General features: G+C 46.0%; 1 long non-coding RNA gene across 1 annotated transcript in view; it reads right to left on the bottom strand.

The window, feature by feature from the left end:
- Nucleotides 1–347: 347 nt before the first annotated feature.
- Nucleotides 348–10,911, bottom strand: part of LOC122448400 — a 33,166-nt gene continuing 22,602 nt past the window's right edge. The window contains exon 4 of the long non-coding RNA XR_006271596.1: nt 348–475. This is a non-coding gene — a long non-coding RNA (uncharacterized LOC122448400). The remainder of the gene's footprint in view (nt 476–10,911) is intronic.

Here is a 10,911-nt window from a genome sequence, read left to right as displayed (position 1 = left end):
CCAATAGGAACGGGTTTTAAAACTGATTAGCCCGGAGAAAGACACTGTAATCAAATAAATCTCAAGTTAGCCATGCTTTCCATTCTGTTTAGAAGTGAGTTTTTTTTTTTTCACCTGTGCCTTGTTTCCCAAAGAAAGCATGGTAGCTTTTGTGTCTGAAAACACATTCGCTTCTGTCGTTTTCTATGCCGGCAGAACCAACTCTGTTTGTAACTGGCCCATTTCAGCTTCCGAGACAGCCCTGTGGAGGAAGAGGGATGTGAATAAGATCTGAATAAAGCATATTATTAGATCTCCAAGAGAATCAATAGAATCTAATGTAGTTTTCCTTGCCTTGCATCAATAAAGCAATGTTGTCACGGAGGCATTACAATCTTGTCTTCGCATGTGGGTCTGAAAGCTCATTTTGTGCTGCTGGTGGTGCTGCTGGCTGGTTTGCCCGAGTCGTTTGTCCTAAGGACTGATTTGCTTGGTTCTGAAAGGCATAATTGCTGCATCCATAATTTAAGGCTCAGAACACCTAAAGTGTTCTGGGGGAGACAAATAGATGTTATTTTTATTATCTGTGGTTTATATAAATAAATGTTAACCTGGAAAGATGACATGGTCTAAGTCACACATTCAGTTGCATTTGGCAGGTCGATGCACAATTCTAGGCTGAACCTTAGTTTGCTTAAAAGTGGGAGAAATCTGGGAAACCACAAGCTCACCCACTATTTCTCTGCTGCTGAAGTTGAGACCAGTTGGTAAAAGACTGCAATGGGTTGAACTGGCCCCAGAATTCATATGCTGGGTCCCTACATCCCAAGTACCTCAGAATGTGGCTGTATTTGGAGATAGGGCTGTTAAAGAGGTAATTAATTTAAAGTGACATGATTAGGGTGGGCCCTAATTCAGTATGACTGGTGTCCTTGTAAGAAGGGGAAATCTGGACACAGACATGCACAAAAGGAAGACAATGCAAAGACATGGGGGGCGGGTAGTGGGGAGATGTCCCTGGTCATCCAGTGGTTAACTGCCAATGCAAGCGACACGGGTTCAATCCCTGGTCCAGGAAGATCCCACATACCACCGAGCAACTAAAGCCTGTGGGCCACAACTACTGAGCCTGAACTCTAGAGCTGGTGAGCCACAATAAGAAAGCCACTGCAGTGAGAAGCCCACACACCACAAGAGGAAGCCTGTGTGCAATAACAAAGACCCAGTGCAGTCAAAAATAAATTAAATAAATGAAAAAAAAAAAAAACAAAAACACAGGGGGATGATGGCCACCCACAAGACAAAGAGATAGACCTGGAACAGACCATTCCCTTATCGCCCTTAGAAGTAACAAACCCTGTCCACACCTCAATTTCACATTTCTAGCCACCAGAACATGAGACAAGAAATTTCTGTCGTTTAAGCATCCCGGTCCCTGGGGGTCTGAGCGAATGGACACAGGTGTCTCTGCTGCCACTTTGGTGCTGATGGCCCAATGTCAGAGGCCCCAGGTCTCCTGACATTCATCTCAGTGCCCCAAGATGGTGCCTATGAGGCTTACTGAGCGAAACCCAGAGACCACAGACATACCAACTGTTCAGTGCTCAAATGCGTCATGTTTTATCTTAGATTTCACAGAGATCAGTCTTCTCTTTGGTCAGGATGTCATCCCTCGGCAAGTCTGAATGCAGGATTTGAAATTCGAGCCATTTGGTCAACTAGTCTGGTCATCCTAGCTTTCCTGCTCCAGGGCTTCTTGCTGGGGAAATTTTCTCCAGGGAAACTTTCACTCCTGTCTGGGTTCCCAGAAGTTGCATCCACCCAGACCTTCTGTTTGGACATCCTATGATTTTGTGAAAGAGGCCCCTTTGCTCTTGTTAGGCATGCATCCCTCTTTCATGGGGCAGGGTCCTGCCTTCTCCACTGGGGCCCTTTTTCTAAAGAAGGAAGAGGACAGAGTAAGAAAGCATCTGTGAAGTGCACCATCTCAGGTGATTAAGGCACCATCTCACTTAATCTTCATAATCTCCCTGAGGAGGGGCAGCTACCATTGCCTCCATTTGCTAGATGCAGTAACTGAGGCACAGACCAGTTAAGTGCTCGACCCAAATTCACACAGCTCACAAGTTGGGGAGGCGGGCAACTTTGCTTCTGCTCTCTGACCCAGGCCTGGAAGCTTCAGGCACCACTGCTCCATGAAAGGGTGGTCTGCAGCAGGAGGCTCCCTGAGGGCTCGGTCACTGCTCCAGAATGGGATAGAGACAGATCGCAAGAATGAGCGCAGCACTTACGGGCATCCACGCCAATTCAACAGCAGTGCTAGGTCCATGAAGCCTTATCATTAAAAAGAAACAGGTTGTATTTTACACAAGCATCTCATTTTTTATCTTATTTGCAATCAAATCTCATTGCAAATAAGAAAACTGGTCCTTGGGATATCCCTGGCGGTCCAGTGGTTAGAACTCCACACTTTCACTGCTGAGGGCCTGGGTTCAATCCCAGGTCAGGGAACTAAGATCCCACAAGCCATGCAGTGTGGCCAAAAAAAAAAAGAATGAGATCATTTTCATACAACACAACATGCACAAGGCTGACTGTGCTGTTGCTTTAGAGGAAGGTCCAGATGCTGTAGAAGTTTATGAGCAGCCATCCCAGCTCTCGACAACCAGCGGAAGCCTGCAGCTCCCATCACTCATTTCTCAATTATCCTGGGAGAAGTAGGTCAGGAATGGAAGCAGGCCCGGGAGGCTGGGGGCTGTAGCAGGACAGCAGGCGACTGGCCCTGCCATCAACGACGGTGATGTTGGGTAAGTCCATGACCCGCCCTGCACCTGGCTCCCCATGAGGGTTTGGAGCCTTGCGACCCCATCCTTCTTGATGAAGTCACTTTCTGCAGCAGCCATCCGGTTCTTTACATAATCAAACAAGAAGCCAAATGGACTGAAATGAGCCTCCCTTCCTGCTCCCTTCATTCTCCAGGCTGTGCTGTTAATAGGAAAGTAGCAAGAAGGTAAACAGCCGAGAGAAGGAAGAGACCCGAGCCCTGACAAACAGTCAGTCCTCTGAGATAAACTCGCCCCCAAGGACTAGGGGAACGGTGGCTTCAGCCTCCTGGAATTGTCAGCAAACTCTGTGCTTGTCTCTGAAGTTCCATTGCCCAGGAAGCTGTATCTGGTTTCTCTTTCCTGCCCAACAGATACCCGTGGTTTCCACTGGCCTCACGCCACACCCCCTCCTGTGGTTCCTTCCTCCTTCCTCTCCTGCAGCCTGCCTGCTCTTCCTCCCATGGTCCTGGTTCTCCCGTCCCGTCCTTTAACACCCACCTAGCATTTACAATGAACAAAGCACATTCATCAAATTCTCGCGATGTTGATGTACTGGCTTCTGAACAAAAATCACCAGATCTGAGTGTAATTTTTGCCCTGCAAAAATTGGGTCATGCAATCAAGGATGGTTTATGTACATAAAATACCTCCTGTGGCTCTGGCAAGCCTCATGAGGCCAGGGGTGGGGAGTAAGCTCCTTTTTATAAACATGGAAGGAGGCTCACTTGGGTGCCTGGGTACAGCGGGATGACTTGGGGTGTCCACTGGGCTTAAAAAAAAAAAAAATAAGCACAGGGTTGTCACGTGCTGACTCACGGTCAACGCAGTGCAAGAGGCAGAGGCGGCTCAGCCCTGGATCTGTGTGATACCAAAGGCCCTTCTCCTTCACCAGACGTCCTGCCCTGGCCTCTGTGCTTACCCCTTTAGGGTATGGCCTTTAGGATGCCTGAGCAGCTAGTGAGAGAGGCAGATCTAGAGCCTCTGGGATGCCCAATGGAGAAGGAGAGTCCAGACCAGAAGGACCAGGTCTCCACCCAAAAGCCGCAGAGGCTTGCCCCCTAACCCGGACAGCAGGTCAAAGGCGGCTGCCGGGATCCTGGGGTGGCTCCATCTGGAAGTAGGGGTGGTGTGTTGTTGTGACATCCCGGTGACTTGGGACTGGATACTTAATGGGGCTGAGGACACTAACAGGTCAGTCCTGCCCCACATGCCAGAAGGGCCCCCCGAAGATCACTGAGTCCCTAGAGCCAGCTCTCTTTTTGCATTTGACCCCTCACTGCTGTCTTGCCATTGACCCAGAGGACACCGTCCAGTGCTTCTAGAGCCTGCGGCCTGCTTTCAGGCTGCTGGAGAAGCAAGGCATTCAGAAACCCGTGACCACCCCTGCCTGTGCTCGGGGCTTTTAATCTCCTTAATTGAAATTGATTGGCCTCTTGGGAGGCAGCACTCCATTGGCCCTGGGCTTCAGCATGTGATGGACTCTGGTTTCATTCTTTTAAAGCCCAATCGACACCCCAAGGCATCTGATCTCCCCGAATCCTGGGCCCCTTTCCTAACCAGGAGCAAAATCAGAAACAGGCCCACTTGACAAAACAGCTCAGGAAATAAAAGCGTCTGATAAAAATAAGGGGAGAACATTCCTGCCCCACTGTGGCTTGGCAGGACACAAAAGGCTGGTCAGAAACCCCATTACCTAGGAGAGATGCAATCACCCGGGGACGGAGCCGCAGCGGGGGCTGTGAGTGCCTCTGCAGCTCACAAGATAAACAGGCTGGGCTGCAGCGTCTCGAGTGGCTGCAGAAAAGATAAAAAAGGAAGAAAAGTGAAAGCACATCTTCAGTGAAAAGAAAACTGAACAAGCAGAGAACAGTTTGAGCGTCCAGATTTGTGTTCATCCAGACACATAACAGTCCTCCCCGAAGTGGCTGGAGCTGCTTCACAAACCGGTTTGGCAGGTCATAGCTCTTGGCAAAGCTTCTGATAGGGCTCCTTCCTCACCAGGCTGATTACATATCCTGGCAAAGAGCCCTCTGGGAGCTCTCCCGGGAAAGGCCGTTGGGTCATTTCACCAACCGGGCTCCTGGCTTGAAAGGGCCATGCCAGGGGACTGGGCCACCTTCTGGCTTCTAGCCTCTGCTCTCTGTCCCCACACTGGCTGCACAGGTAACAAGACGCACCTTAGAGGTAACAAGACAGAGCGCTGACAAGTCAGGTAATCATTAGGAGTGACAAACTCACCCTAAGACCATCTAGCAGCCCCGCCTTCTAAAGATCAAGTCAAAGGGACCACGATATGCCATTCCCAAATACACTACTTCGGCATCAGGATTATTACTGATTATAAACTGAAGGCAAGCAAGAATCAACACAGTGCTAAATGAGTTCTCTTCCCTCCCCTTTTCTGCCTAAAAACAGGGCATAACATTCCCTTGGGGAAGGTTTCCCTCCTCCTATACTAGAAAGAGATTCTTATGAGCAAGACAGAGTATCACCGAGATGAATCTGCATACACAGACCTTGTTAAAATATCCCTTGGACTTCTCTGGTGGTCCAGTGGTAGAGAATTCTCCTGACAATTTGGGGAACATGGGTTCAATCCCTGGTCTGGGAAGATCCCATATGCCATGGAAGAACTAAGCCCATGTGCCACAACTACCGAAGCCCTTGCACCTAGAACCCAGGCTCTGCAACAAGAGAAGCCACCGCAATGAGGAGCCCAAGTAACCACAACTAGAGAGTAGCTCCCTGCTCACTGCAGCTAGAGAAAAGCTTGCACAGCAATGAAGACCCAGTACAGCCAGAAATAAATCTATAATCTTAATAAATAAATAACCCTTATCTTCCATTAGTTTTCCCCCTTATATTTCCTCGTCACTTCTCCACAAGGTATCATCCCTAGAAGCCCAAACCTGCTTTCCTTTGTTGAAGATGACATAAATCTCCGAATCAAGTCTACCTTGAGTTTCACTTTTTTCTGTGAACTTCAAGTAAAATATTAATAAAATTTGTCTTCCTTTTCTCCTTATAATCTGTCTTTCACTGTTTAAATTCATAGGCCCTTGAGTACTGAACATAAGAGGGTAGTGGAAAAGTTTTTCCTCCCTCCTAGAAAGTCCAGAGATCCAGATTTTAAAAGGGATCCAGACTGTTTGCTGCAGAAAGTTCTATTTTCAAATAGATTCAAGTTGAAAGTGGCTCTTAATCCTCACTTTGTCCAACAGCAGAAGCATTAAACCAGAGTGAACTCTGTAGAAACAAGAGCTGTATCATGGAGCTAGTGTCTAAGGATGCCTAATGCACAGTAGGCACTCAATAAACAGTTAAGTGAATAAGTCAATGGATGGATGGATGGTTGGATGGATGGATGTTGGGTCAAATAAGGTTGGAGCAACTGCATCATGCAGAAAGTAAAACTGTGGACTTCCCTGGCGGTCCAGTGGTTAAGAATCCACCTGCCAGTGCAGGGGACATGGGTTTGAACCCTGGTCTGGGAAGATTCCACATGCCTTCAATTCCACTAAGTCCTCGAGCTACAGCTACTGAGCCCACGCACCATAACCATTGAAGCCCTAGAGCCCGTGTTCTGCAACAAGAGAAGCCACTGCAATGGGAAGCCTGTGTACAGCAAATAGAGCAGTCCCGGCTTGACACAACCAGAGAAAGCCCACATGCAGCAACACAGTGCAGCCAAAAATAAATAAATTAATCAAAATGTTTAATTTTTTTTTTAAAAAGTAAAATTGTAGCTTATTAAATACAGGCTCCCGTAATATATCACCAAGACAACCTGTTGATAAAGCAAGGCTCCCAGCAGTAACAGAGGTCATTACTCGCCAGTCTCGACAGTGTCTCTGAGTCGGGCAGGTTATTTATCAGGTTGAAGGTGGGTCTTTCAGTGTGGGGCTCATTAGGATTGTGTAGGTTCTTGATGTAATAGCTCAGGATTGTGGGCACAGCAAGGTGTGGTAACAGTCATTTGATGTTATCTGCTGAAAAGCTAAGCAGTTTTAAGTGGGTTTAGGAGAAGTTCCTAAAACCATAAAATTATTTACAGTTTTTATCTTCTTGGGCAAATGTTTCTACAATCGTTAAATCATGTCGGCAAAGACAGGGGAGTCAAGTGGTCAGTGAGGACTGCGTGGTACTAGTCACATTGGTACAGACGTAAGGAAGCTCGGTGGACCTGGATGTGTTCAGGCCTCAAGCCAATGACCTTAAGGAAAGTGTTCTCCTTCCACCCGGTGACAAGAAGTAAAAACCAAGTCTGTCCACAGGAGTACAGCAAACTTAGGTGGGCTCTAGGCTACGTGTGGCGGCTAATTTCATATGATAGCACTTATATGCAGAATCTTAAAAAAAATTTGATACAAAAAAACTTACCTACAAAGCAGAAACAGAAACACAGACTTGGAGAATGAATTTACAGTTACCAGAGGAGAAGACTGCGGGGAGGAATGAACTGGGAGTTTGGGACTGACATATATACACTGCTACTAACTCCGGGAGATAGTGAAAGACAGGGACACCTTGCGCGTTGCAGTTCATGGGGTCGCAAAGAATCGGGCACAACTTAATGACTGAACAAAAACATACCTAAAATAGATAAATCAACATGGACCACTGTATACCACAGGGAACTCTGCTCAATATTCTGTAATAGCCTCAATGGGAAAAGAATTTGCAAAAGAATAGAAAGAAAACAAAAAGCTTAATATGTATATCACATAGAGCTTTGTAGCTATAATAATACTTACTATAATAAAAATAAAACAGTGATAGCAGTTAAAAAAGTGTTCGTCCACAGGAGTACAGGGTAGGTGTGGTGGCTAATTTCTGGTTAAATAGAAGTGAGGTGATTTAAATATGCCTTAGACTTTGATATCTGAATGGGATCCCTGCTGGCTCAGACGGTAAGGAGTCCGCCTGCAGTGTGGGAGACCCAAGTTCAATCCCTGTGTGGGGAAGATCCCCTGGAGAAGGAAATGGCTACCCACTCCAGTATTCTGGCCTGGAAAATCCCATGAATAGAGGAGGCTGGTGGGCTACAATCCACAGGGTTGCAAAGAGTCTGACACAACTGAACGACTTCATTTTCACTTTCTTTGGTATCTGACAGTAGCCCTGGCAGGCCAGACCATCGAAACAACTTGCAGAGCCCAGTGCCAAATGAAAATGCAGAGCCTCCTGTTCAAAAACTAAGAATACCAACTAGTTTGGCAGTTCTTCAAAAAGATAACGTATAATTACCATATGACCCAGCAATTCTACTCCTAGGTGTATACCAGAAAAAACCTGAAAACAGAGACTCAAACACACAATGGTACACCAGTGTTCATCACAGCATTACTCACAATTGCCAAAAGGGTAAACCAGCCAAATGTCAATCAACATACGAATGGATAAACAAAATGTGGTACACACAGATAATGGAATATTATTCATCCATAAAAAGAAAATGAAGTTCTGATATACGCCACAATATGGATGCACTAAGATGCAGCAACTAAAGATCCCCCATGCCGCAACTAAGACATGGCACAGCCAAATAAATAAAAATAAATAAAATATTTTTTAAAAAAGGATGGTGAAAATTGCAAGCCCACTATCACCCTACCTCCCTGGCCTCCTCAACATCATGTCCAGACCCAGAGCTCCAGAGACTTCCCTACATCAACCCTGGAGGTGACAATGTTTATGGGGTTTTTCCTCCTCCTTCTGACATCAGTTCTGGTACTTTAACCCTGTAGTACCATTCACAGGGCAGATGTGTGTAGCCAGGGGTACAGAGGGGACAGTGATCTAGCTGGGTCACACGACAGGTAACTAGGTGAACAGTTACCACCCCCATGTTATCTGTAGATTCTGATTGAATTGGACGACAAGGCCAGGACTCCTTCTTCCAGGTTTAATCTCTGCCGTCACCTGACATTCATGAGCACACTCTCTATTCCTTCTGTTTTCCCTCCATGCAAACTCTCACTTCTCTGGGCTTCCTCTCGCTCCGGATCCATTAGATGGGACCTGCTAGGGGGTATAGAGGGGCGTATAGAGGGATAAAGATGAGGGATTAAAGGATGGCAGAGACTAACCTGGAAGAAGCAGTCCTGGCCTTGTCATCCAATTTAATCAGAGTCTACAGATGTATTAAGTACCAATGAGAGATGGGAGGGCATGACCCTGCCCTAGGAAACGTTATGATAGATAGCTTGCTAACTTGCATACATGCCTTAGATGATCAGCCTTTGATTTGGGGTTTACTAAGCAGAAAAGATGCCCTTCTCATGAGCCAAACCAAACACAGGGGCCCACGCCATGAGCTTCATGAGCCCTGAGGCTACCTCTGGCTGTTCCTACTCATTGGTGGCCTCCAAGCTGTTCCATCTCTGGGCGCCACTCAATAGGAAGGTGGGGGCTCTGCCTACTGGCTGAGTGCAGACCCCAAACAAGACACTGCAAAATAAAATGATACAAAGTAGTCCTCTGACTCTGAACCTGCTTACCATTGTAGGATTCCCCAGCCACCCCCAAAGCCTCTGTCATCATTTCTAGGACATCTCATGGGTATATGTGTCCTTTAACAACCACGTGGTATGCATACTTTCTCCAAGTCTAACTATGGTTCCCTACTAGGTTACGTGCTGCCCCAACTGCTAAAGGTCTGAAGGTCCCAGAAAGGTGTCTCCCTCCAGTCCTGTCTCCTGCTGCTCAGGGGTCTGCAGTCAGGCAGAGGCTTCTCCTCAAGGCCCTGGACATCAATACAGCCCCCCACTGCAGATACCTGTTCTCCCCAAAGAAGAGAAGCCTGAATCACACACTCCACCCTCCCCACGCTGGGCCACTGTGTAGGTTTCTGAGCACTCCCAATGTTCAGGAGAATGATGCATGGCCCTGCTAAAGCTTGCCCTTCAGCAAGACTATACAGTGGAAAAAAAGATAGTCTCTTCAGCAAGTGGTGTTGGGAAAGCTGGACAGCCACATGTAAATCAATGAAGTTGGAACACTCCCTCACACCATACACAAAGATAAACGCAAAATGGCTTAAAGATTTAAATATAAGACAAGACACCATAAAACTCTTAGAAGAGAACACAGGCAAAACAGCTCACAGAATTCCTACCAATGTTTTCTTAGGTCAGTCTCCCAAGGTCATAGAAATGAAAAACAAAAATAAACAAACGGGACCTAATCAAAATTACAAGCTTTTGTACAGCAAAGGAAACCATAAACAAAACAAAAAGACAACATACAGAATGGGAGAAAATATTTGCAAATGATGCAACCAACAGGGGCTTAATTTCCAAAAGATATAAACGGTTCGTATAACTCAACAACAAAAAAACAAACAACCCAATCAAAAAATGAGCAGAAGACCTAAATGGACTTTTCTCCAAAGAACACAAACAGATGGCCAACTGGCACATGAAAAGATGCTCAACATTTCTAGTTTTTAAAGAAACGCAAATCCAAACTACAATGAGGTGCCACCTCACAATAGTCAGAAGGGCCATCATGAAAAATAACAAATGGTGGAGAGGGTGTGGAGAAAAGGGAACCCTCTTAAACTGTTGGTGGGAATATAAATTGATGTAGCCACTATGGAAAACAGAACAGAGGTTCCTCAAAAAACTAAAAATAGAGTTGCCATATGATCCAATCACACTCCTGGGCATAAACTCAGAGAAAACTTAAATTTGAAAAGATACATGCAGCCCAGTGTTCATGCAACACAATTCACAACAGCCAAGACATCAAACATTCTAAGTATCCATCAGCAAATGAATGAATAAAGAAAATGTGGTATGTATATACAATGGAATACTACTCAGCCATTTGTAGGAATGTGGATGCAACTAGAGATTCTCAAACTAGGTGAGCTAAGTCAGAAAGAGAAAGACAAACATCATATGATATCATTTATATATGGAGTCTTAAAATACGAGGTAAATGAACTTATCTACAAAACAGAAACAGACTCACAGACATAGAGAGGTTGCCAAGGGGGAAGGAGAGAGGGGAAGGGATGGACTGGGAGTTTGGGATTAGCAGATACAAACTATTACAAATAGAATGGAAGAACAACAAGGTCCTACTGTATAGCACAGGGAAC

Source organism: Cervus canadensis, chromosome 10 (genome assembly GCF_019320065.1).
Source record: "Cervus canadensis isolate Bull #8, Minnesota chromosome 10, ASM1932006v1, whole genome shotgun sequence".
Taxonomy (NCBI): Eukaryota; Metazoa; Chordata; class Mammalia; order Artiodactyla; family Cervidae; genus Cervus; species Cervus canadensis.
Note: the sequence above shows the minus strand (reverse complement) of the source record. Positions and strands in the feature narration are given on the sequence as shown.